The sequence below is a fragment of the Pongo pygmaeus genome, chromosome 20 (assembly GCF_028885625.2).
Source record: "Pongo pygmaeus isolate AG05252 chromosome 20, NHGRI_mPonPyg2-v2.0_pri, whole genome shotgun sequence".
In the NCBI taxonomy this organism is placed as follows: domain Eukaryota; kingdom Metazoa; phylum Chordata; class Mammalia; order Primates; family Hominidae; genus Pongo; species Pongo pygmaeus.
The window spans coordinates 39,472,116-39,499,369 of NC_072393.2; the positions used below are offsets into that span (position 1 = coordinate 39,472,116).

The following is a 27,254-nucleotide window of genomic DNA, read 5'->3' on the forward strand; positions in this document are numbered from 1 at the left end:
CCTGGCATCTAGGAAACACTCCATACGCCAGTAATCAATTTCAGTCAATTTCAGTAATAAATCCAGGAGGACGCAGCCGATCCCTCCCACCCGGGGGCCAAGCCATGGTGGGGGATCTGGGTGGACCTCCGGCTCTGGCCGCCAGTCCTCAACCTCCGCCCCGGCCGTCCCGCTTGGGGGTCCAGGGTCCCAGGAGAGGAGGCTCCGGGGCGCCCCCTCCCCGCTAATGCGAGGGGAGAGTCCGCTCTAGGCGCGGGATCTGTAGCCGCCCCGCGTCCGCCCGAGGCGGGGGCGGGCCGGACCTGAGACGTCACTTCCGGTGTACACAGCCGGTCCAAGGCGGTGCGCTGGGGGCCGGGGCGCGTCGCAGGTGAGGAGCGGGCGCGGCGGGCGCGGCGGGCGCAGGCGGGGGCTGGCGGGCGGGGTCGGGCGGTGGGCGGTGGGCGGTGGGCAGCGGGGCCGCGGGCCGCAGCCAGGGCAGACGGCGAGACGGGCCCGCGGGGCGCCGCTCCGCTCGGGGCCGCAGGGCGCGGGGCCGTGGGCTCCCGCCCCTTGCCCGCCCGCTGTGGAGGACGCCGGGCTTTGCGGGCCCTGGCCGGGCCGACGGAAGCCCGGAGGGGCCTCCTGGCGCGAACCCGGGACCTGGGGGCGCGGCGGAGACTCGGCGGCCGCGGCACCGCAGGGGCGGGTCGGCGCCCGTCAGGCGGGGAAAGGGGACGCTCCTTCGGGTCGCCGGGGCCCGGGAGGTCGCGCTGGCGCCAGGACCCGCTCCCGGAAGCCCGCAGAGGGAGGGCGGCCTGCTGGCGGCCGGGGTCCGCTGGGGCTGGCCGGGGAGGCGGCCCTCACGCCACCCCGGGGCTACCGGGCGGGCTGCGCGCACCTTCCCGGCGGCGCCAGGCTGCCGAGGAACGCGCTTTTCCGGCCCTGCGGAGCCAGCTGGCGCATTGGGCCCGAGGGAGGGTCCGCGGGGACCAGGAGGGCCGGGGCTGAGCTTGGAGGACCCGAGCCCGAGGGGCGAGCGCGGAGTCAGGGGTGTGTCTTCCTGCGCCGCGCTGTGCGAGGAAAGAAGCATGCCTGGTTGGCATGATAAGAATTTTGTTTAGACTTCTTAGAAATTTTCCAGAGACTCAGCTTCGGGGGCTTCCGGTTTGAAAATAGCTTGTTCTGGTCCCTCATCCCCATTATAAAAGCAGTTAATTCTCCTCTCCTGGCAAAACACTCAAGACGACACAAAAAGTCTAAGGTAGGAAATGACAGTCATCTGCCGGTCTACCATTCACTGACAACCACTGCTAACATTTTGGTGATAATCAATAAATACAGATAGGTATTGTTATTTTTATGGACTTTACAGTATGTGATTTAACCACTGATGAGCATTGAGATAGTTTGCAATTTGTCACAAGATAAACAATTCTGCCGGAAGGATTTGTTTGATATGGTTTTTTTTTTTTTTTTTTTTCTTTAATAAGAGTCTGTTACCCAGGCTGGTTTCAAAACTTCTGGCCTCAAGCGACCCTCGCGCCTTCGCCTCCCAAAGTGTTGGGATTACAAGTGTGAGATACTACACCTGGTCTGATTATTATCTTAGAATAAATTTACAAATGGGGTCAAAGGTAACTTTGTTTTTTTGAGACGGTCTTGCTCTGTCACCCGGGCTGGAGTGCAGTGGTGGGATCTAGATTTACTGCAACCTTATTCTCCCGGGTTCGAGCGATTCTCCTGCTGTAGTCTCCCGAGTAGCTGAGATTACAGGCGCAGACCACCACGCCCGGCTAATTTTTGTATTTTTAGTAGAGACAGGGTTTTGCCCAGTTCACCAGGTTGGTCTCGATCTCCTGACCTCAGGTGATCTGCCCGGCTCGGCCTTCCAAAGTTCTGGGATTATAGGCGTGAGCCACCTTGTCCGGCGGTAACGTTCAATTTTTAAGAATACATAGTATTTTTTTTCCTTTGACATATTTGGACAATTTTTCTGTCTGTTTGTCATAAAAAAAAATTCCAGCCTGGTGCGATGGCTCATGCCTGTAATCCCAGCACTTTGGGAGGCCGAGGTGGTCGGATCACTTGAGGTCAGGAGTTCTAGACCAGCCTGGCCAACGTGGTAAAACCTGGATTCAACTAAAAAAATACAAAAAAACACATTAGCCAAGCATGGTGGCGCTCCTGTAGTCCCAGCTACTTGGGAGGCTGAGGCAAGAGAATCGCTTGAGCCCCGGAGGCGAAGGCTGCAGTGAGCCGAGGTCATGCCACTGCGCTCCAGCCTGGGCAACAGAGTGAGACTCCATTTCAAAAAAAAAAAAAGAAATTCATGTTTGCTTCTCATCATTTCATGGTTTTATTTTTTTGCCTTTAGTCTACCTAAAATTCATTCTTGGTTTAAAATACGAAAAATTTTGTAAATGGCTAGTCAGTTCCAGATTTATTGAATAATATGTAAGCTTTATCATTTTATCATATTTTAGACCAAAAGTTCTAAGTATATGTTTGTAAGGGCTACTTACAAAGTTCATATTTAGATTTTGTGTGTGCTTAGATGTTTTCAAGTTTCTTTAAAAATCACAGTATTTTCTTTTCACAATATCTTCACAATATTTTGTTTTAAAAAGAAATCATTTTCCAATACAAGTCCAGGGAATATTTCATGTTTGAGATTTTTTTCTTTTTAAAGCAAAAAGTTTAGTTTATTGCCGTTTCATTTGCTTTCTTGCTGACAGGATAACAAACTCCATATGAAGAGTTTAGGTTTGTTGTGGCAACTTTTCAGTCTGGCATTTGAGATTCTAATCTTCCTCTATTTTTGCACACAAATACGTAGGTTAGCATTGGAGACCAAGATAGAAAAGTTCTCAGATTCCCTTGGCAAGCCTAGATTTTTCAATCTAAAATTATCTCCGGATTTTTGGAAGACCATGTTTTAAGCATCTTTTTTTTTTTTTTTTTAAGCAAATTGCACATGATTCTGTGAAAATTTTAGTAAATGTTTATTCTGTTGAAAACCTATAGCCTAATACATCAGGATCCATGTGTCAAGTGGGTCTTCCAAGTCTATAGGAAATAATTGTTTCTGAAAGCTAGCAGGCTGGGATATCACATGGGTTGGGTGTCCACTCTCTTTTTTTTTTTGAGTCGGAGTCTCCCTCTGTCCCTGAGGCCGGAGTGCAGTGGCGCAATCTTGGCTTACTGCAACCTCTACCTTCCAGGTTCAAGCAATTCTTCTGCCTCAGCCTCCCTAGGAGCTGGGATCACAGGTGTGAGCCACCACGCCTGGCTAATCACTCTCCCTTTTTTCTCCTGTAACTTTGTCCTTAGTGAAAAATGATGATCTTCCTAGGTAGGCAAAAAAATACTGATTTAGATAAGGAATTGATTTGTTTTGGAGTTATTGAAAAGCAGGTTGCCGTTTTCTCTGAAGTGTAAGTTCACAGAGAGCCTGAATGTTGTGTTTGGATTAACGAAAAACAGCAACAGGTTGTGCTTGTGCTTCAAATGTCTCTAACTACTGCAACTGCCCTCTTGAGGGTCCCCTAATTGATGCATGCAGTGGCCATTGCTTAATTATTTTCCTTGACTTTGATCTCAGGTATTTGGCATGGTGAGCTATTCTTTCTTGCTCTGGTGAATCTCCCATAGATTGGCCTTCTTTTTTCTTTTTCTTTTCTTTTTTTTTGAGACAGAGTCTTGCTCTGTTGCCCAGGTTGGAGTGCAGTGGCTCCATCTCAGCTCACTGCAACCTCTGGCTCCAGGGTTCAAACGAGTCTCCTGCCTCAGCCTCCCGAGTAGCTGGGATTACAGGTCTGCGCCACCACCCCCAGCTAATTTTTGTATTTTTAATAGAGATGGGGTTTCACCATGTTGGCCAGGCTGGTCTTGAACTCCTGACCTCAAATGATCCACCCATCTCGGCCTCCCAAAGTGCTGGGATTACAGGCGTGAGCCACCACGCCCGGCCTTGATTGGCCTTCTTGACTTGGAACTAGTGTGGTCATTTCCTGAAATCTGTGACTGCACTTTCTCATTTGTCTTTACTGCTTCTCTTCATACATCTACCTTGGAGCATTTTCTGAAGCCTAGCTTTGTACCTCTTACCCACCCTCCAAAACATGTTCCTTCCCACTTATCCAGTATATGAGTCCTGGGTAGAGAACCACCTCATTTCCTTACCTCTGCCACCACTTAGTGACCCCCGACTCAGAGTTTTCTGCAAGTCAGTTCTTTTTCTCCTGCTCGGTAACCCCTGGACATGTTCCTGAGGCCATACTTTCTCCAGGTGAAGAAAATATCACTTCTGGCCGGGCGCAGTGGCTCACGCCTGTAATCCCAGCACTTTGGGAGGCCGAGGTGGACGGATCACGAGGTCAGGAGACTGAGACCATCTTGGCTAACACGGTGAAACCCCATTTCTACTAAAAAAAAATTAAAAAAAAAAATTAGCCGGACATGGCGATGGGCGCATGTAGTCCCAGCTACTCAGGAGGCTGAGGTAGGAGAATGGTGTGAACCTGGGAGGCGGAGCTTGCAGTGAGCCAAGATCGCGCCACTGCACTCCAGCCTGGGCGACAGAGTGAGACTCTGTCTCAAAAAACAAAACAAAAGAAGAGAAAATATCACTTCTTTGCGAGGACAAGGTGAGAGGATTACTTGCTCTCAGGAATTGGAGACCAGCCTGGGCAACATAGTGAGACCTCTGTCTCTTAAAAAAATGAATTTTAGGTCAGGCACAGGGGCTCATGCCTGTGATTCCAGAACTTTGGGAGGCCAAGGTGGGAGGATTGCTTGAGATCAGCCTAGGCAGCATAGTGAGACTCCAAAATTATCTAGGTCTGGTGGTCCGTGCCTGTAATTCCAGCTACTTGGGAGGCTGAGGCCGGAGGATTGCTTGAGCCTGGGAGGTTAAGGATTCAGTGAACTGTGATTGTGCCACTGCACTCCAGCCCAAGCAACAGAGCGAGACCCTGTCTCAAAATAAATAAGTAAGTAAATAAATAAATAAATATCACTTATCAAGGTGTCCTGTCCTTCCTGACTCTTAAGGTTCTTACCAGCTGGTGAATCACATCTTCCTTCTTGATATGGATTGTATTTGCCATTTGCTTTCTACCCCTACACCTTGATTTAGACTTTGTACCTTTTCTTAAGGGATTTCAGGCTTAATGTGGTCCTACTCTGGATGTGAAAGAGGAGACCCAGTGAATTTAGTCAAGAATTGAGTTAGCTCACATTTATGGAGTACCTACAGTTCGGCCCAGTTACTTTACTGGAAGATCAGAATACAGAGCTGGACAGCACATCCTGGGAAGAATGCCAAATAAGCAATTGTCATAAAGTATTATAAGTGCCTAGAAGGGGAGTCACCAAGTAACCTCTCCCAGGTTTCAGAGATCTTGCGTGTCTTGTTCACTGCTTTGATCTCCAGGGCCTAGAACACAGTGCGTGGAAATGATGAAGTATTTGTTGAAGGAAGGAATGATCATCTGAGAATGAAATCAGAATAAATGTTATACGCATTAGCTATCTATAGAAAAGATATAAGTCAAAAGATATTTTGTAAATGTAGTTTGAAGAATCTCAGGGAAAACTTTAAATTCAACCAAACTGACCCAGCTGTAACCCCAGGAAGGCATGCATGGAATGTGTTTGTAGCCAGAAAGCTTAAACTTAATTTTGTATCCTCAGAAGAAATACTTGTGTTTCTGGGAGAGGATTGGGACAGTGTCTGGAAATTGGGGTGGCGGGTCCAAGAGAGGACTTAGGTGGTGTGTGTGTAGCACTGTCTGGGGGCCTGACCAGAAGAGCAGTGTGCGACGTTCCCTCCACAAAGCCATCTGCACTAACGCACAGATGGGCGTGTCCCTGTTGTTGCCTCTGGCTGCAAGGGTCTCTCCCTTGCTTAGCGTCTGTCCTCCCAGTACCATCTGAGTAGAAGATAGCTGCCAGTGGAGATTTCTTGGTAAGGAGAGAATGTGAGTGGTTGAGAGCTCTGCATCTAAGCTGCTTGGATCAGATCCTGGTCTTGGGATGCTGGCTGATCTTTCAGTTTTCTGATTTGTAGAATGGGCATAATAGTGTCACCTTTCTCTTAGTGTTGCAGTGAGGGCTCTGAGCGTGCTACCCGGCACCTGTGATAAGTATTCAATGAGAGTATTAGCTCTCATTGGTATTCATAAAGTAGTAACTAGCCTCTGGTTCATACATCAGTTTTCTTTGAGCTTAGATAGCCTAAGTAATCAGTCCCCATGGAACTGCTTGCTTCTGGGTGCATTGAATAAGCTGATAAACAGACATTGGGAAGTAATGACAGATAAGCTCTTCCTAAACTGCTCATCCAGGGAATCCAGCCTGCAATTCTCAGGGGAGACTTCTGGAGAAGGCTGTTCTTGAGCTGAGTACTGTAGGAAAAAGTAAGTCCAGTGCCACAGCAAGAGGAGAGGACTCTTGGGCAGGGGCATGACACGTCCAAAGGTGTGGAGGTGAGAGCAAGCATGAGGTATTTGAGCTGCAGGAGATTGAGGGTAGAGTCTGGACAGGTATGAATAAGGAGTAGAGGGAAATGACATTGGAAAGTGGGAGCAGTCCTTGAAATAACTAATAACAATGTCTAACGGGGCACTAACAGCACTTCAGGTCCTGTGCTGAGTCCTTCGACTCACTACGCTAACCAGATTTGATGCTGAGAGCTTTGTCTATATTGCATTGTTTAATCCTCACGACAACCCTTTGATGTAGGTACTTACCTCTGGTACGTGTGGCATCATGTCACATGTCACCAGGTAGGTCTACCTGCCTTTTTTTTTTTTTTGAGATGGAATCTTGCTTTGTCACCCTGGCTGGAATGCAGTGGCAGGATCTCGGCTCACTGCAACCTCTGCCTCCCTGGGTTCAAGTGATTGTTCTGCCTCAGCCTCCTGAGTAGCTAGGACTACAGGTGAGTGCCACCATGCCCGGCTAATTTTTGTATTTTTAATAGAGACGGGGTTTCACCATATTGGCCAGGCTGGTCTTGAACTCCTTACCTTGTGATCCGCCCACCTTGGCCTCCCAAAGTGCTGCGATTACAGGCGTGAGCCACCATGCCCAGCTGCTGCTTTTTTTTTTTTTTTTTGAGGCAGAGTCTCTCTCTCACGCAGGATGGAGAGCAGTGGTGCAATCTCAGCTCATTGCAACCTCCACCTCCTGGGTTGAAGCAATTCTCCTGCCTCGGCCTCCCAAGTAGCTGGGATTACAGGCATGCGTCACCACGCCCAGCTAATTTTTGTATTTTTAGTAGAGATGGGGTTTCACCATATTGGCTAGGCTGGTCTCGAACTCCTGTCCTCGGGTGATCTGCCTGCCTTGGCCTCCCGAGGTGCTGGGATTATAGGCTTGAGTCACCTCGCCTGGCCTCTGCTTCTTGATTCAGCCTGCACACGGCTGCCAAGATAACTCCCAGTGTCTTATATATGTTTAAAAGCTTTTTGTGACCCTGTTTCCTGATGAAGTCCAAACACACTAAGATCCTCTGACTTCATGAAAAACCACGAAGTTAAAATGTAAAAATATTTATATCTTAGAATTTAATAAAAACAGGACAGGTGCAGATATGGATCAAGCTCAGAGAAATCAGTGGAAAAAGCAAGGTACAGAACAATGTATATATGCCCATTTGTGTTTTTCTAATTTTAAAAAATTTCTCCACTTTTGAAGTAATATGAGCTCGTTTGTTTAAAAATATATATATAGGCCAGGCATGGTGGCTCACGCTTGTAATCCCAGCACTTTGAGAGGCTGAGGCGGGTGGATCACCTGAGGTCCGGAGTTCGAGACCAGCCTGACAACATAGTGAAACCCCACCTCTACTAAAAATACAAAAATTAACTGGGCATAGTGGTGGGTGCCTGTAATCCCAGCTGTCCGGGAGGCTGCGGCAGGAGAATTGGTTGAACCTGGGAGGTGGAGGTTGCAGTGAGCCAAGATCGTGCCACTGCACTCCAGCCTGGGTGACAGAGCGAGATTCCATCTCAAAATAAATAAATAAATAAATAAATAGTGTCTCCCTCTCTCAATAGAGAGAGAGAGATAGATATACATGAAATAGGTTTATAAGTGCAGAAATAATTTCTAGAATGATAGAAAAGAAACAGTGGTTGTTTTGGGGATGAGACCCCAGAAAACCAGGCTATTAGGCTGAGTTAGCTTTTTCTTTGCATACTATTTTGTATGGTGTGAATTTTTTTCCCTGTGTATATGTCTTGTCTTGTCTTTTTTTTTTTTTTTTTTTTTGAGACAGAGTCTTGCTCTGTTGCCTAGGCTGGAGTGCAGTGGTGCAATCTTGGCTCACTGCAACCTCCGCCTCCTGGGTTCATGCGATTCGCCTGCCTCAGCCTCCTGAGTAGCTGGGATTACAGGCGCCCGCCACTACGTCTGGCTAATTTTTGTATTTTTAGTAGAGACAGGGTTTCACCATGTTGGCCAGGTTGGTCTCAAACTCGTGACCTCAAGCAATCCATCCACCTCGGCCTCCCAAAGTGCTGGGATTACAGGTGTGAGTCAGCGCACCTGGCCTATGTTTTCATTTTAACAATAACGTTTAAAATAAATGTCGATGATGGACATGGCTGTTGTGTAGAGTGAATGTAGCATGGAGGTTAAGAGTGAGGACTGTGCAAGACGGCTTGGGTTCAAGGCCTGCCCGTGCCTTGACCTCAGTTTACCTCCTCTGAAAATGGGGAGGTAGTAATACCTGCCTCCTGGGGTTGTAGTGAGGCATTACTGAGTTAATATTTGTAAAGTCCATGTAACAGTTCCCAGGAGGTATGTGTTTGTCGTTGTCTCTGTTGCTCTGTCCCTATGCTATGCATGACCGTAAGTGTAAAGATGTGTCCAGCCTCTGTCTCTGATGCTCCCAGTTCATTTGGAAAGGGAGAGCATGCAGCTAATAATGACAGAGACAGCAGAGGCTGCAGGAGTCAGGCTCCTTGGGAACTGAGGTGGCCCAAGATGGTTTCATCAAAATGGTGGTCGTTAAATATGGGTAATTTCTAGAGGGAAAATAACACAAAGGGACTTTTTCCATGTTGTGTGTCCCAGCCAGCCTGAGGCAGGCAGAGGAGTCAGAAACAGGACAAGAGCTGTGAGGAGGCCTGAAATTGGGACATGTCATGTGATGACATGTCTTTTTTTTGTGTGTGTGTGGGGACGGAGTCTCACTCTGTTGCCCAGGCTGGGGTGCAGTGGCACGATCTCAGCTTACTGCAAGTTCTGCCTCCCGGGTTCATGCCATTCTCTTGCCTCAGCCTCCCAAGTAGCTGGGACTACAGGTGCCTGCCACCATGCCCGGCTAATTTTTTGTATTTTTAGTAGAGACGGGGTTTCACTGTGTTAGCCAGAATGGTCTTGATCTCCTGACCTTGTGATCTGCCCGCCTCAGCCTCCCAAAGTGCTGGGATTACAGGTGTGAGCCACCACGCCCGGCTGGCATGTCATTGTTATATGGCAGAGTTTTTCTTGGCGTATATGAGACAATGATATGATTTGTAAATGATGGCATCTTTGACTCAGTGAAGTGTGGTTGCTCTGCCTTGATGTTTGGAATGGCTGTGAGGTGTTCCTGTGTGATTTATTTAACAATCCTCGTAATGCAGGGCACGTGGGTTATTGCTCATAGCCAGTGTTGCCAGTGAGTGTTCTTGACGCAGGCCTCTACATTAACCGCGAGTCTGTTCTAGGATTTGTGCCTAGATAGAGTATTGCTTTTCTTTCTTTTTTTTTAGTCATTTTGATTATGTTCCTTGTGTCTGGGCCACTGTCAGTTAAGTGTGTTTTCAAATTGACAGTTGCAAAGAATCATAATGGGAAGATTTTTGAAAGTGGAGTTACAGCAAGATATTACCTGAAAAAGATCTGATTTTCTTACTAAAAATGATTTTGGGATTAAGTACTAGTGAGATGCTAATTATGGCCAGGAAACCTGGAAATACTAGCGACTTCCCTCACCCCACCCCCAGGTACCCAAGTTGGATGTATGTGCATGGGAACAGAGGCTGGGGAAAGCTGGCTTGGCTCCCAGACTTGGGTGCTGCAGGCTCTGGTGACCTAGGCAGGAAGAGGCAGAAGTGGTTCCTCTCACCAGCCACAAGGACCTGTGCTGCTCCTGGGTGTCAAGGTGGGAGAGAATGCGCTACATCCTTGTGCTTGAGTCACTTTGTAATGTACTTTGTAATTCGAGGTGATGCCCCTCCTCAACTGTGTCCCTTCTGTTCTTGCCTCTGGCTTGGGGTTGAAAGAGGAGGGAGTGGTGGGCAGGGAAATGGGAGGAGCCATGACCTCTTTCCCCTCCAGCACATAGGGCATTACTTCTTTTAGTTTGTTGCCTGGACTTGGGAGTTGGGCCCAGAGCTGCAGGAAGGTAAGTTTTATTTCTGAAAGTTGTTTTAACTTACAGATTTTGGGGGTTCGAGGGAGTTTGTTTTCGACTAGTAGAAGACCAGAATTAAGAATTGCAGTGGAAGATGAAATGCTATCTTCTTACTAATCCACGGCCTCTTTCAGAGCAGTAGCTTTCATTTACGGAGACTGAGGGTATGGCAGAGGCTGTGCTTTATGGATTTAATCCTCAGCAGTACTGAGGCACAAGAGTTAGGCGACTTGCTCAAAGTTAGTAAGTGCCATTTATTCAGCTGATATTTACTAAGAGCAGGAATTCACATCTAGATCAGTCTGATTCCCATACCCATACCAGTAACTACTGCATTTTGGAAGTGCGTGGTTTCCATGAAGTTTCTTTGTATTGGAGCATCTACCTGAAGGGCAAGGGCCTGAGCATTTTCTCCTTTTCCCTTATTAACGGTAAGCTCCTTGAGAGCAAGCATTATGTCTGTCTGTTCACCACTGCATCCTGGGTGCCTGGAGCAGTGCTATGCACTTAGGAGAACCTTGGTGAACGTTTGAGTATGTGAAGGCTCATGGCGCAGATAAGTGGCAGAGCCAGAAGCCAGCCTGGAGGTGAACCACTGTGGGCCTGCTCTCTGGGGCTGTCTTCCCTGCCTAGCGAGTGGATGGTGAGGAATCACCTAGAATTTTCTCATTTCTTAATGTTTGACCTGCTGAAATAAGAATGGGCTTCCTGGCTGTGACTCTGATTTTCTGTTGTTTTTTTTTTTTTTTTTTTTGAGACTGAGGAGTCTCGCTTTGTCACCCAGGCTGAAGTGCAGTGGTGCGATCTCGGCTCACTGCAACCTCTTCCTCCGGGGTTCAAGCGATTCTCCTGCCTCAGTCTCCTGAGTAGCTGGGACTGTAGGCACGTGCCACCACGCCCAGCTAATGTTTGTATTTTTAGTAGAGATGGAGTTTCACCATGTTGGCCAGGATGGTCTCGATCTCTTCACCTCGGCTTCCCAAAGTGCTGGAATTACAGGTGTGAGCCATTGCACCAGGCGACTTTCTGGTCTTTTTGAGGGATGGGAAGGTTTGCTGGATATGCAGAATTGGAGTCAGTGTTCTCAGCTTGGAAGAGATGTTATAATTTATTGATAAAATTTTTTATGGATGCCTTAAATTCTCAGAAATGATCTTGAATCTTAAGTTTATCTAAAATTTGTATAATCCCTCTCCATAGTGAGAAAAAAATTTCTAAATTATAGTTTGATTTACCTATATATATATAAGCTTCTGGATAAATACTTGTTTTTTTTTCCCCCATTTGAGGTTAATTTTGGATAGGTTCCATAGTGCAACGTTGTTAAGAGTGGCAGTATAGAATTTTTAAGTTTTCTTGGGCCAGACATGGTAGTTTATGCTTGTTATCCCAGCACTTTGAAGGGCCAAGGTGGGAGGATCGCTTGAAGCCAGGAGTTCGAGACCAACCTGAACATCACAGCGAAACCCCGTCTCTGCAAAAAAATTTAAAAATTACCCGGGCATGGTGGTGTGTGCCTATAGTTCCAGCTACTTGGGAGGCTGAGGTGGGAAGTTGCCTGAGCCCGGGAGATCAAGGCTGCAGTGAGCCGCGATCACACAACTGCAGTACTCTAGCCTTGGCAACAGAGCAAGAGACTGTAGGGTCTCACTGCAGCCTCAATCTCCCTGGCTGAAACCATCCTCCTACCTCAGCCTCCCAAGTAGCTGGGACTACAGATATATGCCAGCACACTGGGCTAATTTTTTTTTGTTTACTTTTTAGTAGAGTCGAAGTCTTGCTATGTTGCCCAGGCTGGTCTTGAGCCCCTGAGCTCAAGCAGTCCTCCTACCTTGGCCTCCCAAAGTGCCGGGATTACAGGTATGAGCCACTGCGCCCAGCCAAGACCCTGTCTTTAAAAAAATAAGTAAAAACAAAAAAAATAGAATTTTAAGTCTTCTTAAATAACTTTCTAATGGACACAATTAGTTTTCAGTAATCCAACTTTTTTTAAGAAGTTTTGAAAACTTTTTTTGGATACCTAGGCTTTTGCACATTGTACCACACTGTAACAAAATAAACCGCAGGTTTCTAACCGGTGTAGATTGTTGATTTTTTTTTTTTTTTTTAACAAATTAGGTTTGAATAAATTATATAATTGCTTTGTGATTTTTTTTTTTTTTTTTTTTTGATGGAGTCTCGCTCTGTTGCCCAGGCTGGAGTGCATAGCGGTAATCTTGGCTCACTGCAACCCCTGCCTCCCAGATTCAAGCAGTTCTCCTGCCTCAGCCTCCTGAGTAGCTGGGATTACAGGCACCTGCCACCATGCCTGGCTAATTTTTGTATTTTTAGTAGAGACGGGGTTTCACCATGTTGGCCAGGCTGGTCTTGAACTCCTGACCTCGTGATCCACCCACCTTGGCCTCCCAAAGTGCTGGGATTAGAGGCGTGAGCCACTGCACCTGGTGCTTTGTGATTTTTTTTAAAAAAAAATCTATTTAGAAATAAATTATTTTCACTCCCTGATTTACACTTGAATTTCCACCAGCAACACAATTTGTTGTCACAAATGTTTTCATAGTACTTGGGCACATTTGATGCAGAAATTTTTAATGGTCCAAGACTATTTTAGTTGATAGATGAAACCTTCATTTTACCTGAACAAACTTTTTCTGAAGTTTAGGAGCCAGCTTTGTTCATCCTTTGGTGATAGGTGGTGGTTTGTATGTGTTTGTAGACAAAACTTTCCTTGGCGGGGATTTGCCCCTTTTTTTGTTGTTTCTTCTTCCTTTGAAGATCTCTGTTTAACAAAGATTTTTTTTTGGCTCACAGTGTTCCTCTAATAGAATTCCTTCAAGAGTTCTAATACTGGTTTTGTTTTGTTTTGTTTTGATGGCAGCAGGTTTTGAGAGTGAGCTTTTGACTTCGTAAGAAGACTAAAACAACAGTCTTAGAGTACAGTTAAGTCCATTTGTTACCAGAAAATCAGACAGACAGCTAGGTCTGTCCTCATCAGGACCAGGTAATACTGGATTTTTTTTTTTTCATTAAATGTTCACTATTTTTCTTTGTGTGAAACTGAGGCCAGGCATAGTGACTCACACCTGTAATCCCAGCACTTTGGGAGGTCGAGGTGGGAGGATTGCTTGAGTCCGGGAGTTTGAGACTGGCCTGGGCAACACAGTGAGACTCCGTCTCTTAAAAAAAGAAAGAAAAAAGAAATTGAATATGTGGTGATTACTACCCGTTTCATTTACTTTTTTACTTATTAACGTAGTGACTGTTTAAAAAAAGTTACACATTGATCTTCCTGTTCCTCCCCCACCAAAAATAAAAGCAAAAACAACAAACCACCCCTCAAATGAAACAAAATTAAGCCTGTTCTTTATCTATATGACTACTTAGCACATTTGACCTATTTTTTTAAAACCTCTGTTATTTTGAAAGTAAATTTGGCTCTGTTGACCTTGTGGTTAGAAAAGTTGTTCTTCTGCTTAAATGAAATGATCAGTTGTTTGTAGATTACCAAATATAAAAGCTCTTCAGAACCGCTAATGATAAGTTGCTTTGGCTTCATAGAGGAACGCCATGGTTTGTGGTGGTAAATTGTTACAGAGCAAATGCCAGTACCAGAGGCCGTCATGGATCACCACGTGGAAGCAGGTTGTTCCCACGTGAGACTGGTAGTGAGCAGGTGCTGCATCTGTCTCCTTTCCCACTGCATCCTGGGTGCCTGGAGCCTCACAGGGTTGACCCGTGTTGGGGGCGGGGATGGTTGTAGAAGCCTCTTTATTTTAGTTGTGATAGATTCTGGCACTGATTAGAATGTTTATTCAGTAGTTTTTTTCCTATCTGCCTGAGTTTTCATAGCTCAATATAGGATAACAGGGCTTCGGATTTTGTCAACCGATCAATTATATAGTAGCTCTTTTGTTTTGTTTTTAAAATGTATTTCTCTTTCTTTCTTCCTTCCTTCCTTTCTTTCTTTTCTTTCTTTCCTTTTCTTTTCTTTCTTTTCTTTCTTTCTTCGTTTCTTTCTTTCTTTTCTTTCTTTCTTTTCATTTTGAGAGAGGCCCTTGCTGTGTTACCCAGGCTGGAGTGCAGTGGCATGATCATAGCTCACTGCAACCTTGAACACCTGGGCCCAAGTGATCCTCCTGCCTCAGCCGTCTGAAGTGTTAGGATTACAGTGTGAGCCACTACACCTGATCTTTGTTTTGTTTTAGTAGCTACCTCTTGACTAGAAAAATAGTTTAGTCTTGGCCTCCTTAAAACTTTTTCATTGATATTTTTTACTCTGCTAGAACAGTTCAGTTTTTGCATGTCTTCAAGTGAACATGCTTTAGTATTAATTCCATGGAAGCCATTTCTGTAGAATAGGCTAGTGTCCAGTTTTGTCCAGTTTTCCTTTTGGAGCAGTGTCTCAGGCACAGAAATAGTCTGGGCTTGGTGGACCCCACCCTAAAGTGTCACTTCCTTTCCTCTGTCCTTGCTCTCCATGTCCGCCTTTCTCTTGTGATGTTTTAATGATACCCTCCCTGCTCAGTGATTTGTGTTCAGGAAGCTAGGCAGTGATTACTTTTGTTTCTGCTTTGTGAACTTCCTCCCCCACTTCCTATTTTTACCGCAGTTGCACAGGAAATGAGGCGGCTCCTGGCTGGCTGCTGCTAAGCAGTGATTTTAGGTGGCAGAGGACAAGGCCTTAGGGCCTGAGCCATTTAAGGCATTTTCCACCTTAGTCTTTTCACTACCTTCTTCCTCTAGGAGTCATAGGAACATGATTTTGTGATTGGGTTGAGGTGACATCATCTCCTCAGCCTTGTGGGTGGAGACAGGGGTTGCTGTTTAGTTGGAGGACAGCACTTTTGTGAAGGAAGTGAGGGCTTTTTTCAGCAGTAACAATGTAGGTGGAATGTCGTGGCTCTGTGGCCCTCTGCAGCTTGAGGGAAGGTTAAGTTGAAGGGACAGGCCCTGTTGCAGGTAAGGCTAGGAAGGTGGATTCTGGTTACTCTCTAGAGGGCCTTGACTGGCAGCTTGAAGTGAGCTGAGGAGCCCAGTCTGCTTTCTCAGATCTTTGAGGAAGGCCTCAGCCTCTGTGGCACCCTCCTTCCTTTGAACCTATGGCATTTGTTTTCTAAACGACTTATTTAGCATTTATCAGTCTCTTTTTTGATGATCCCCCTTCTTAGCTTATGGACCAGTTATAGCTTAATTTATGGAGAAAGTTTGTATCATCTCCCCAGAAAGAAGTAACTTGTTACACGTTAGTTAACTTGAATATGGAAGGTGCTCAAAGCATTAGTTTATCGGAGATTCTTAAAAGCTGCACTGTTGACATTTTGGGGTAGATAATTCTTTGTAGGGGCTGTCTTGTGCATTATGGGATGTTCAGCAGCACTTCTGGCCTCTACCCACTGGATGCTACCCACTAGCACTTGCCCAGTGTGACAACCAAAACATCTCTAGACATTGCCAGATGTTGGTAGGGCAGAGAAGGACACAAAATTATACTTTTCCCCACTTGTTGAGAACCACTGTGTTAAAGAATTGAATTACTAATTACTAATTTATAAAATGGAATAAAGTAGAATGTTTGGTTCCCTGGGATTAAAGCCATTTGTTAGTTTCTGTTTTCATATCTGACATTCTCATAATTCTTAGTTTGTTACTTAGAGTATGCTGCGCTCTATCAGCTTCAGCTAGTGTTCAGGTATACCTTCTGTGCACTTTCTTTCTTTTTTTTTTTTTTTTTTTTTTGAGATAGAGTCTCACTCTGTTGCCCAGGTTAGAGTGCTGTGGCATGATCTTGGCTCACTGCAACCTCTGTCTCCCGGGTTCAAACGATTCTGCCTCAGCCTCCCTAGTAGCTGGCACTATGGGTGTGTGCTACCACACCCAGCTAACTTTTTGTATTTTTAGTAGAGACAGGGTTTCACCATGTTGGCCAGGCTGGTCTCGATCTCCTGACCTCGTCATCTACCCGCCTCAGCCTTCCAGAGTGCTGGGATTACAGGTGTGAGCCACCGCGCCTGGCCCCTTCTGTGTACTTTCATTGAAAGAGCTAGGAGCCGGGCGCGGTGGCTCATGTCTGTAGTACCAGCATTTTGGGAGCCGAGGCAGAAGGATCGCTCGAGCCCAGGAGTTTGAGACCAGCCTGGGCAATGTAGGGAGACCCCATCTCTACAAAAAATAAAAAAATAAAAATTAGCTGAGCTACTTAGGAGGCTGAAGTGGGAGGTTCACTTGAGGGAGGTCAAGGCTGCAGTGAGCTATGATCGTGCCACTGTGCTCTAGCCTGGGGCATGGAGCAAGTCTCAAAAAAAAAACAAAAACAAAAACAAAAAAACTAGGGCCTGAGCCTTTGGCAGGCTGGCTTCTTGTCCTCATAGAAGGCATTCTGTCAGCTTCTGTGCCTTGATATTGCTTGCTCTGGAAGTCAGTTTCCTTGGAAGCTGAGTAGTGCAAGGGTAAAGGAGGGAATGAGAAACATTTAGGATGTAATAATAATAGGTAACATTTATGGAGCAGTTGCTATAGAAGAGGCACTGTGGTGAACAGGATTGGCAGGATTGAAAGGACAGGCTAGACAACAGGACAGGGACCATCTGGAATAACACCTTAAGTTTAGGTTAAAAGTTGGTTGTGCCTTTGACCAAGCAAGGCAGTAAATATAGCAGGAGGAGTGGGAAATGGAAAGGTGACAGGGTAAAACTTTTTTTGAAACAGTCTTGCTCTGTTGCCCAGGCTGGAGTGCAGTGATGCAATCTTGGCTCACTGCAACCTCTGCCTCCTGGGTTCCAGTGATTCCCAGGTAGCGGGATTACAGGCGCCCACCACCATGCCCGGCTAATTTTTGTATTTTTAGTAGAGACAGGGTTTTGCCATGTTGGTCAGGCTGGTCTCAAACTCCTGACCTCAGGTAATCCACCCACCTCGGCCTCCCAATATGCTGGGATTACAGGCGTGAGCTACCGTGCCCTGGCTGTGAAAGGGTAAAACTTGAAGACCCTGCGGAGATGTCTCCTGGGTCTGGTCCTTGGAGAGGGAAGGTCTTGACTGGAGAGTTGAATTTGGGAATCATCAGCAGTGATATGGAGTATGATCTCCTAGAGAGAGGTCACTTTTCGTTGCTCCAACTCAGCTTCTCGTCAGTTCCAAGAAGCTGACAGCCTTAACCATCTCCTAAGAGTGGTAAGCAGAGTGCCATGGTCTGGATATTTGACAGAGGTGGGATGGTGCAAGAATGGAGAGCATTGCAAGAATGGACGTGGCAGCAGATTGCCACGTCCCAGACCTAGCTGTGTGGTGACCATTACCTTAGCCATGTGGTGAGAACATGAAGAACTCACTTCATCTTGTTAGATGCCTCACCTACCTTATGGGGTCATTGTGATAACCTTGTAATTTGATAACACGACCAGGTGTGATGGCTTACGCCTGTAATCCCAGCACTTTGGGAGGCTGAGGAGGTTGGATCACTTGAGGTCAGGAGTTTGAGACCAGTCTGGCTAACATGGTGAAAAGTGTCTCGACTAAAAACACAAAAATTAGCCAGGTGTGGTGACGCACGCCTGTACCCCCAGCTACTTGGGAGGCTGAGGCTGGTCAATCGCTTGAACCCAGGAGGTGGAGATTGCAGTGAGCTGAGATTGTGCCACTGTACTCCAGCCTGGGCAACAGAGCAAGACCCTGTCTCGAAAATAAATAAATAAGTAAATAAGTAAATAAATTTGATAACATGTAAAGTGTATAGCACAGTGCCTGGCTCTTACCCACAGTTAATGTCAGCTGTTTCAAGATATTTGATATCTAAAGCTCCAAGTATAATGCTTGGCACGTCATAGACACTTAGTGACTGGTCCATTTCTTTGGGGAGTACTTGTGTGGACGTGGCATGTCTTCACCAGCTTATTTATTTATTTTAAGCAGAACCTTATTTCTAGCATCTAACTACTGCCTCCGTGGTTGGCAAGGGTGACTTTATGAATGTTGTAAAGAAATACCGTTAAATAAGTACTGAGGATAAACTAATAATTCAACAAATATTTGTTAAATGTTTACATCGTGCTTAGCACCCTGGGATGTTTTGAATGAGCTCAGGGGTCCTGGGGGTTGGAGGTGGCAGGGAAACACAGAGCAAACCAGCAGTTGTGATCTAGCATGTTACAGTACAGTAGAGTTAATGTTAAGATGGGGCTAAAAACAGGGTGTTACGGCAGCAGAGGAACCCCTTGCTCAGTCTGTCAAAGTGGTTTCTCAGAAGAAGTGATGCCTAAGTTAGACATCCAAGAGGAATGAGAGTGAGCCAAGAGAGCTTTCCAGACAGTAGAAATGAAATGTATGGCCAGGTGGCATGAGGGAAGATGGCACATGTAGAAAGTGGGTGGTGTTGGGGCGGTGTAAGAAAATTGGGAAGGGTAGTGGAGAGCCATAGTGGATTTTAAGCTCAGAGTGGTGTGATCACATTGACTCTAGAGTAGTCACACAGCATCTAGGGGAGAGTAGCCCAGGCATTTGGAAGATCACTCAGGAGGCGCCTCCATAATTCAGGCAGGAGGTAAAAACAGTAGCTTTGGTACGGCAGTGAAGCTAGAAGGAAAAGGACTTGAGAGATACTAAGAAGGCAGGAAGGGGCCGGGCACGGTGGCTCACGCCTGTAATCCCAGCATTTTGGGAGGCTGCGGCGGGTGGATCACCTGAGGTCGGGAGTTCGAGACCAGCCTGACCAATATGGAGAAACCCCATCTCTACTAAAAATACAAAATTAGCCGGGTGTCGTGGTGCATGCCTGTAATCCCAGCTACTCAGGAGGCTGAGGCAGGAGAATCGCTTGAACCCAGGAGATGGAGGTTGCAGTGAGCTTAGATCGCACCATTGCACTCCAGTCTGGGCAACAAGAACGAAACTCCGTCTCAAGAAGGCAGGAAGGGTAAGACTGATTAATTGGATGTGAAGGAGAGTGAGGAGTAGAGGATAACTCCCAGGTTTCTGCCTTGTTCAAGTAGGCAGATGGTGATGTCATTTGCCAAGACTGGGAAGGCATACTGAAAGACTTGGGAGATTTGGTTTTGGACTTTTGATTTTGGGACCTGTCCACTAGGCAGTTGAATATTTGGGTTCTGGAGCACAGGACAAAGATCTGGGCTAGAGAGATGGATTTGGGAATCTTCCCAGAAGGAATGTGTTGCTCTTAGAAACAGAGAGGGCACAGCACTTAAGGTCTGTCAGAGGAGGAGTAGCTCAAAGGGGCAACTAAGAATGGCCAGAGAGGTATGAGGAGAGCCAGCACTAGCGCCTTTTCGTGTTAGCAACTTACAGAGTTGCTTCACTTTGTAATGTGGTAACAGATAAAGGGAGCTAAAAAAGTAGAGTTCTAAGGAAGGTCCGAGCAAAGCACTGAATTTTCCAGGCATTTTCTTTTGCCTGGATAGATAGTTTAAATTTATGAATGTTGAGAATAAAATTCTTCAAAGCATTTTTCTAGAGTGCATTTCTAAATACGGTTTGAGTCAGTCTGAACTGACTAAAAACATGGAAATGGTTGGGCTTTGAACTTCATAGACAATAACTTCACTAATCTGCCTAAAGAATTTCCTGTAGTGTCTCCACATTATCAAGGGTAGATATTTGGATTTACATTTTTGTGGATTGGAGAGGACAGAACATTTTCTGTGTTTGTTTTTTTTTTTTCGGAAGAGGTAATTGTTTAGGAATGATTCATCTTTATATTTTTTGTAACAGCTTTATTGAAATATAATTCACATACCATACAGTTTACCCATTTAAAGTATGTAAATTGGTGGTTTTTAGTATATTCATAGTTATGCAACCATCAGCAATTTTAGAATATTTTCATCACTCTGCAAATAAACCATATACCCATTAGCAGTCATCCCTTATTTCCCCCATTCCACACCCCCACCCCCAGCCTTAGGCAACCATTAATTGACTTTTTGTTTCAATGGATTTACATAATTGGAACGGTTCATATTAAGGGAACTTTGGGTCTGGTTTCTTTCACTTAGCATATTGTTTTCAAGGTTCATCCATGTATCAGTACTTTATTCCTTTTCATGGCTGAATAATATTCCATTGTACAGTTATACTACATTTTGTTTATCCATTTGTCAATTGATAGACATTTGAGTTGTTTCCAGTTTTTGGTATTATGATAATACTGCTTCGAACACTCATCTGCATGTTGGTTTGTAGGCATGGTTTTCATTTCTCTTGGATATATATACCTAGGAGTAGAATTTCTTGGTTGTGTGGTACTTTTATGTTTAACCATTTGAGGAACTGCCACTGTGTTTTCCAACGTGTCTGTACCATTTTGTATTCCCCTGAGCAGTATATGAGGATTCCAAATTCTCTAGCATTTTGCCAACACTTGTTATTGTCTGTTTGATTATAGTCATCCTAGTGGTTGCGAAGAGGTATCTCATTGTGGTTTTGATTTGCATTTCCCTGATAGTTAGTGATGTTGACTGTCTTTTCATATGCTTATTGGCACATCATCTTTGGAGGGTTCATCTGTATTTGCGTTTTGTTTGTTTTTTTCTTTAGAGATGGAGTCTTGTTCTGTCTTCCAGGCTGGTGTGCAGTGGTGCCATCTTGGCTCACTACAACCTATGTTTCCTGGGTTCAAGCAGTTCTCCTGCCTCAGCCTCCTGAGTAGCTGGGATTACAGGTGTGCACCACCACGCCTGGCTAATTTTTGTATTTTTGGTAGAGATGGGGTTTCGCCATGTTGACCAGGCTGGTCTCACACTCCTGACCTCAGGTGATCTGCCTGCCTCGGCCTCCCAAAGTGCTGGGATTACAGGGGTGAGCACCCGCACCCAGCCCATCCATATTTGATCATCAGTTTTGGCAAGGTAAATTAAGTTGCAAAACCTGAAACTTTAAAGGAATAAACTACACATTTGATTGTAGAAATGAGGGAGAAAGAGTGTGTGTGTGGGTATGTCTGTGTGTATGTACATATGTGTATATGTACAGTGGAAGATGCCATAAACAGATTTGTAAAAGTTAAAGGACAGGCTCCCCAGAGAAATAGCCAGTGTGCTCCATCCACATCAAGCCTGAGCGTGAGAGGAGAGTTCTGGATAATCCTGTTACCTGGCTGTGACTTTGGAAGTGGAGACCATGATCTCTGCCTTCTCCCTCACATCATCTGTCTTAAGGTCACAGATACCGCAGCCACTGCCAGGTTTCCACAAGCCAGTCACCTTTCAGGTGGAGAGGTAGCTTGCTATAGCAGCCAGTTTCTCGAGTTTGCACGACAGTGCCACTGGAACAATGGCTCATTCATGTCAGATTTCCAGAGAGTTGGGCAGCACACTTGTGAGAATCCAGCTGTGAACAAGCCATTGCTGTCTTTAGGAGCTTATGTGCCAGGTGGTAAGGTGTACATATGCAAATAAAATGCTAAGATGGTTGCAAGTTGTCATGAAGACAAGACAGCATTGTAGGGGTGAGGTGACCCTAGATTAGACAGGTTGGCTGCAGAAGGCTTTTCTGAGGGTGTAACACTTGTTTTGAGAGCTAAAGGATGATAGGGAGGAGCATCATGAGTAGGAAGGAGGCAGGAGCTTTCTGGATAGAGGCAGCAGCATGTGTAAAGAGCTTGGGGCACTAGAAGAACTGGAAGATGAATGGTGTGACTGCAGAATGATGAGTGAGAGTCAGGAGGCACAACATGAGGCTGGAGAGGTGGGCAGGGCTGTGCAGGTCTCAGTAAGGAGTTTGATTTTATTCAAAGTGCCAGGGACCATTGGGTATAAATTCTTCGTAAACTGCATGCAGAAGAGAGATTAAAAGGTTGGCGGAAAGGAATAAAAATGAAACTGGAGGACCAATCTGGTAAAAATTGCCCCCAAGGGTCTATCGGAATCCTAACTCACTTAGGCTAATAAGATCAGTGGTTATTTATGAACAATACGATTGAAAAGACCTACGAAAAAACACGTGAAATTTGGAGTTTCTCTGTCTCTCATGTTTCCTGTAAGTAATTCGCTAGATATAGAGACTCGATTAGATTTTGATTCAGTATTTTAGGCAAAAATATTTTTTGGGTGGTACTGTGTACTTCCTGTTTTGTCACAATGATAGGCATATAATTATATGTTTAGTTCCCCACTTTAATGATGCTAAAATTAATTAGTGGGTTCAGGTGTTATGCCTGATTCCTTCATCATAAACTTCTCCATCAAGTTTCACCAAATCATTTTAACAGTGATTAATAATCATTGGCTAGATACACTATTTCATTAGAGTTGCAAAATAATAGTTTTCCTAGCATTTCTTCTGTATTTATTGGCTAATTTTCTTTGATTAAGCACTTTCCTAAATGGAGTATTCCAAAAAAACTATATAAACAGGAAAAGCAGGATAAATGCTTGATTTCACACCCCCACCCCCAACAGTTTTCAGAACAATAGCTTGGTGCCTTAACACCTACACAGATAGATGACCAATGGAATTTTTCTTAGTATCATTATTGACTCATGTTTTTTTATTGCGGTCATGTTTTTTTATTGCGGTAGAATATGCATAACACAAAATTTACAGTTTTAACCATTTTTATATATACATTTCAGTGGCATAAGTACATTAACAATGTTGTGCAACCATCACCACCATCCATCTCCAGAACTTTTTCAACATCCCAAACTGAAAGTCTTGGCCAGGCATGGTGGCTCATACCTGTAATCCTAGCACTTTGGGAGGCTGAAGCGGGTGGATCACCTGAGGTCTGAAGTTTGAGACCAGCCTGGCCAACATGGTGAAACCCTGTCTCTGCTAAAAATACAAAAATTAGCCAGATGTGGTGGCATAAGCCTGTAGTCCCAGCTACTTGGGAGGCTGAGGCATGAGAATTGCTTGAACCCAGGAGGCAGAGGTGACAGTGAACCGAAATTGTGCCACTAGTACTCTAGCCTGGGTGATAGAGCAAGACTCCATCTCAAAAAAAAAAAAAAGTCTTGCCTATTAAACAGTAACTCCCCATTTTCCCCTTCTCTCAGCTCCTGGGCACAATCTCTCTTCTACTTTTTGTCCCTAAAAATTTGACTATTTTAGGCACCTCATATATATGGAATCACACAGTATTTGTCCTTTAGTGTCTGGCATCTTAGCAGAGTATCTCCAAGGTTCATCCATGTTGGAGCATGTTATTAGAATTTCCTTCATTAAATTTTTTTTTTTATTGACAGGGTCTCTGTCACCCAGGGTGGAGTGCAGTGGTGCGGTCAAGCTCGCTGCAGCCTCAAATGCCTGGGTTCAAGTGATCCTCATGCCTCAGCCTCCCAAGCAGCTGGAATTACAAGTGTGCACCATAATGCTGAGCTAATTTTTAAATTTTTTGTAGAGACAGGGTCTCACTGTGTTGCCCAGGCTAGTCTCAAACTGGCCTCAAGCCATCTTCCTACCTCAGCCTCCCAAAGTGCTAGGATTACAGGTATGAGCCACTGCTTCCAGCCTTTCTTCCTTTTTAATACTAAATAATAGTCCATTGTATGGATATACCACATTTGTTTATCTATTCATCTTCCATGGACATTTGGATTGTTTCCACCTTTTAACTATTACGAATAATGCTTCAGTGAACATGGGTGAAGAAATACCTGTTCACGTCCTTGCTTTCAATTCTTTTGGGTATATGCACAGAAGTGGAATTCCTGAATCACATGGTAATTCTATGTTTAAGTTTTTTAAGGAAGCACCATACTGTTTTCCACAGTGGCTGCACTATTTTATATTCCCACCAGCAATACACAAGACTTCCAATTTCTCCATGTCCTTGCCAGCACTTTTTGTTTTGTTTTGTTTTTGAGACAGTGTCTCGCTCTGTGTCCCAGGCTGGAGTTCAGTGGCCCATTGCGATCTTGGCTCACTGCAACCTGTGCTTCCCGGGCTCAGGTGATCCTCCCACCTCAGCCTCCCAAGTAGCTGGGACCACGCCTGGCTATTTTTTTAATTTTTAGTAGAGACGAGGTTTCTCCATGTTGCCCAGGCTGGCAATGGCCAGCACTTATTTTCTGTGTTTTGTTTATTTTAATATTAGCCATCCTAATAGGGTATGAAGTGGTATCTCACTGTGGTTTTGATTTGCATTTTCCAAGTTATATTATTACCCAGTTGTACTGTCTGTTCTTGCCTTATTGTAAAGAAATACTTGAGACTGGGTAATTTATAAACAAAAGTGGTTTAATTGGCTGTTCAGGAAGTATGGCAGCATCTGCTCCTGGGGAGGCCTTAGGGAGCTTTTATTCGTGGCAGAAGGCAAAGCAGAGCAGGCATCTTAAATGGCAGGAGCCAGGACCGAGAGAGAGGAGGGAGGTGCTACCCACTTTTAAACAACCAGGTCTCATGAGAACCCACTCACTATTGAGTACAAAGGGGAAAATCCACCACGTGATCCAGTCACCTCCTCTCAGGCTCCACCTCCAACATTGGGAATTACTATTCGACATGAGATTTGGATGGGGACACAGATTTAAACTATATCACTAGTGATTAGTGATATTGAGCGTCTTTTCATGTGCTTATTGGCTGTTTGTATATTTCTTGGTACAAAAGTCTATTCAAGTCCTTTGCCCATTTAAAAATTGGATTTTTGTGTTTCAGTTGTAGGAGTTCTTTATATATTCTGGATATTAATTCCTTTTCCCATATGTGATTTATAAATATTTTCGTCTATGGATTGCTTTTTGCTTGTAATGTCCTTTGATGCCTAAAAGTTTTAATTTTGAAGTCCAGTTTATCTGTTTTTTGTTGCCTGTGCTTTTGGTGTCATATCTAAGAAATTATTGCTAAGTCTGAACTCAGTAATTTTTATATATTTAATGATTTTCACCCCTAAATGGTTATTCTTTTTGATGCTTAAGTTGTCCCATTATTGATCATTAATGGAACTTATTTTTCGGGTTTTCTAAGTGCTTTTGACATGAGCCTAGTAGTCTTATATGAGTTCCCTGCTTTCTGGCTTTACAAGAAGTCCAGAGCTTATCAGAAAAATTTCTGATCCCAGATCCAGAATCAGCCATTTCTTTAACTAGTTCTGATTCTTTTTGGTGGGAAATGGTATTAAGGGCATTCATTACAATTAAGATGTAAATTCCAGTAGTTTTTTTTTTTTTTCAGTAGAACTAGGAAATACATACTTTTTGGAAAGAAAAAGATAAACCATGATTTCAGACTGATTTACTTCCAATTCAAATGAAGGATTAAAGGATTTTTATATCTTTGATTTTATGTTTGTCTTTTCTCATTTGTTGACAGTAACACCAGAGAGGTCCAGTCAAAACACGATTTTATTGATTGATCGATTGATGGAGACCACCTCACTCTGTCGCCCAGGCTGGAGTATAGTGGTGCCGTGTTGGCTCACTGCAGCCTCCACCACCTGGGCTCAAGTGATCCTTCCACCTCAGCCTCTTCATAGCTGGGACTACAGGGATGCACTACCATGTCTGGATAATTTTGTTTGTTTTGAGATGGAGTCTCACTCTGTCACCCAGGCTGGAGTGCAGTGGTGTGATCTCAGCTCACTGCAACCTCTGCCTCCCGGGTTCAAGTGATTTTCCCGCCTCAGCCTCCCTGGTAGCTGGGACTACAGACGCCCGCCACTATGCCCGGCTAATTTTTGTATTTTTAGTAGAGACGTGGTTTCACCATATTGGCCAGGCTGTTCTCAAACCCCTGACCTTGTGATCCGCCTGCCTCTGTCTCCCAAAGTGCTGGGATTACAGTCATGAGCCACTGCGCCTGGCCAATTTTGTTTGTGTTTTATAGAGATGGGGTCTCACTGTGTTGCCCAGGCTGGTCTTGAACTCTAAAGCATTCCTCCTGCTTTGGCCTCCCAAAATGATGGGATTACAGATGTGAAGCACTACACCTGGCCAAAACACAGTTTTAAACTTGAAATAATAATTCTCTGTGTGGCTATGCCACTAATTTGGTAAATAATATAGATTCATTTGTCTTTTGTTTAATTTTTAGGGATATTTTTCTTTTTTATATTTGCTTTTTGCTTATATATTTATGTAGTTCTAAAGGTAAAACCAAAAGTAAGATAGATTGAAAGGAGTCTGGCTTTCCTCCTTGTCTTTGTTCTTCTCTATACGTTGTAGGTAAACATTTTTGTTGGTTTTTGGTTTATTCTCCCATGGCTTATTTTAAAAGCTATAAGCATGTGTGTCTGTGTGTTTTTGTATTCCCTATACCTTACTTCATTCCCATTTTATTTCTTCCCTTGTTTTTATCTTGGCAATTATATTTCTTATTTCCAAGAATTCGTTGTTGATTTCTACTTCCTTTATGATTTGTTTGCTTTTGGTTTTTTTTTCTCCCCCGGAGATGGAGTCTTGCTCTGTCACCTAGAGCTGGAGTGCAGTAGTGCGATCTTGGCTCACTGCAACCTCCGCCTCCTGGGTTCCAGCAATTCTCCTGCCTTGGCCTCCTGAGTAGCTGGGATTACAGGCGCACGCCACCACACCTGGCTAATTTTTATATTTTTCGTAGAGACGGGGTTTCACCATGTTGGCCAGGCTGGTCTTGAACTTCTGACCTTGTGATCTGCCTGCCTTGGCCTCCCAAAGTGCTGGGATTACAGGCGTGAGTCACCGTGCCCAGCCCTGCTTTTAAGGATGCACTATCTTTCCAACACTGTCTGAGGAATACCAGTCAGAATTTCTTTTCAGGTGTTTTTCTGGGACCTAAAATATATATTTCTTCTGAGGTCTGATCACCTTTCATCTTAGTTGTCCTTTTTTGTCCTTTTGGTTTTCCTTCACTGTCTGGTAATCCTTATCAATGAGGAACTGGGTTGTTCATATAGGTAATTTGCAGGAGGTCCCTCTGTTTTTCAATAGTCCTC

The 27,254-nt window shown here is 44.7% G+C and overlaps 1 protein-coding gene across 15 annotated transcripts in view; it reads left to right on the forward strand.

Moving 5' to 3' along the window:
• The first annotated feature begins 251 nt into the window (after positions 1-251).
• The window catches only part of GARRE1 (granule associated Rac and RHOG effector 1), a 101,277-nt gene continuing 74,274 nt past the window's right edge, over positions 252-27,254 (forward strand). For 4 of the 15 annotated variants that reach the window (XM_054462887.2, XM_063658468.1, XM_063658471.1 and 1 more), the window contains exon 1: positions 257-370. The gene's annotated coding sequence lies outside the window, so the exon portion shown is untranslated. Of the gene's footprint in view, positions 371-532; positions 1,244-3,926; positions 4,974-13,271; positions 13,395-21,231; positions 21,250-27,254 lie in introns of those variants that run through there. The other 11 variants (XM_063658462.1, XM_063658467.1, XM_063658464.1 and 8 more) reach the window with 7 other exon arrangements.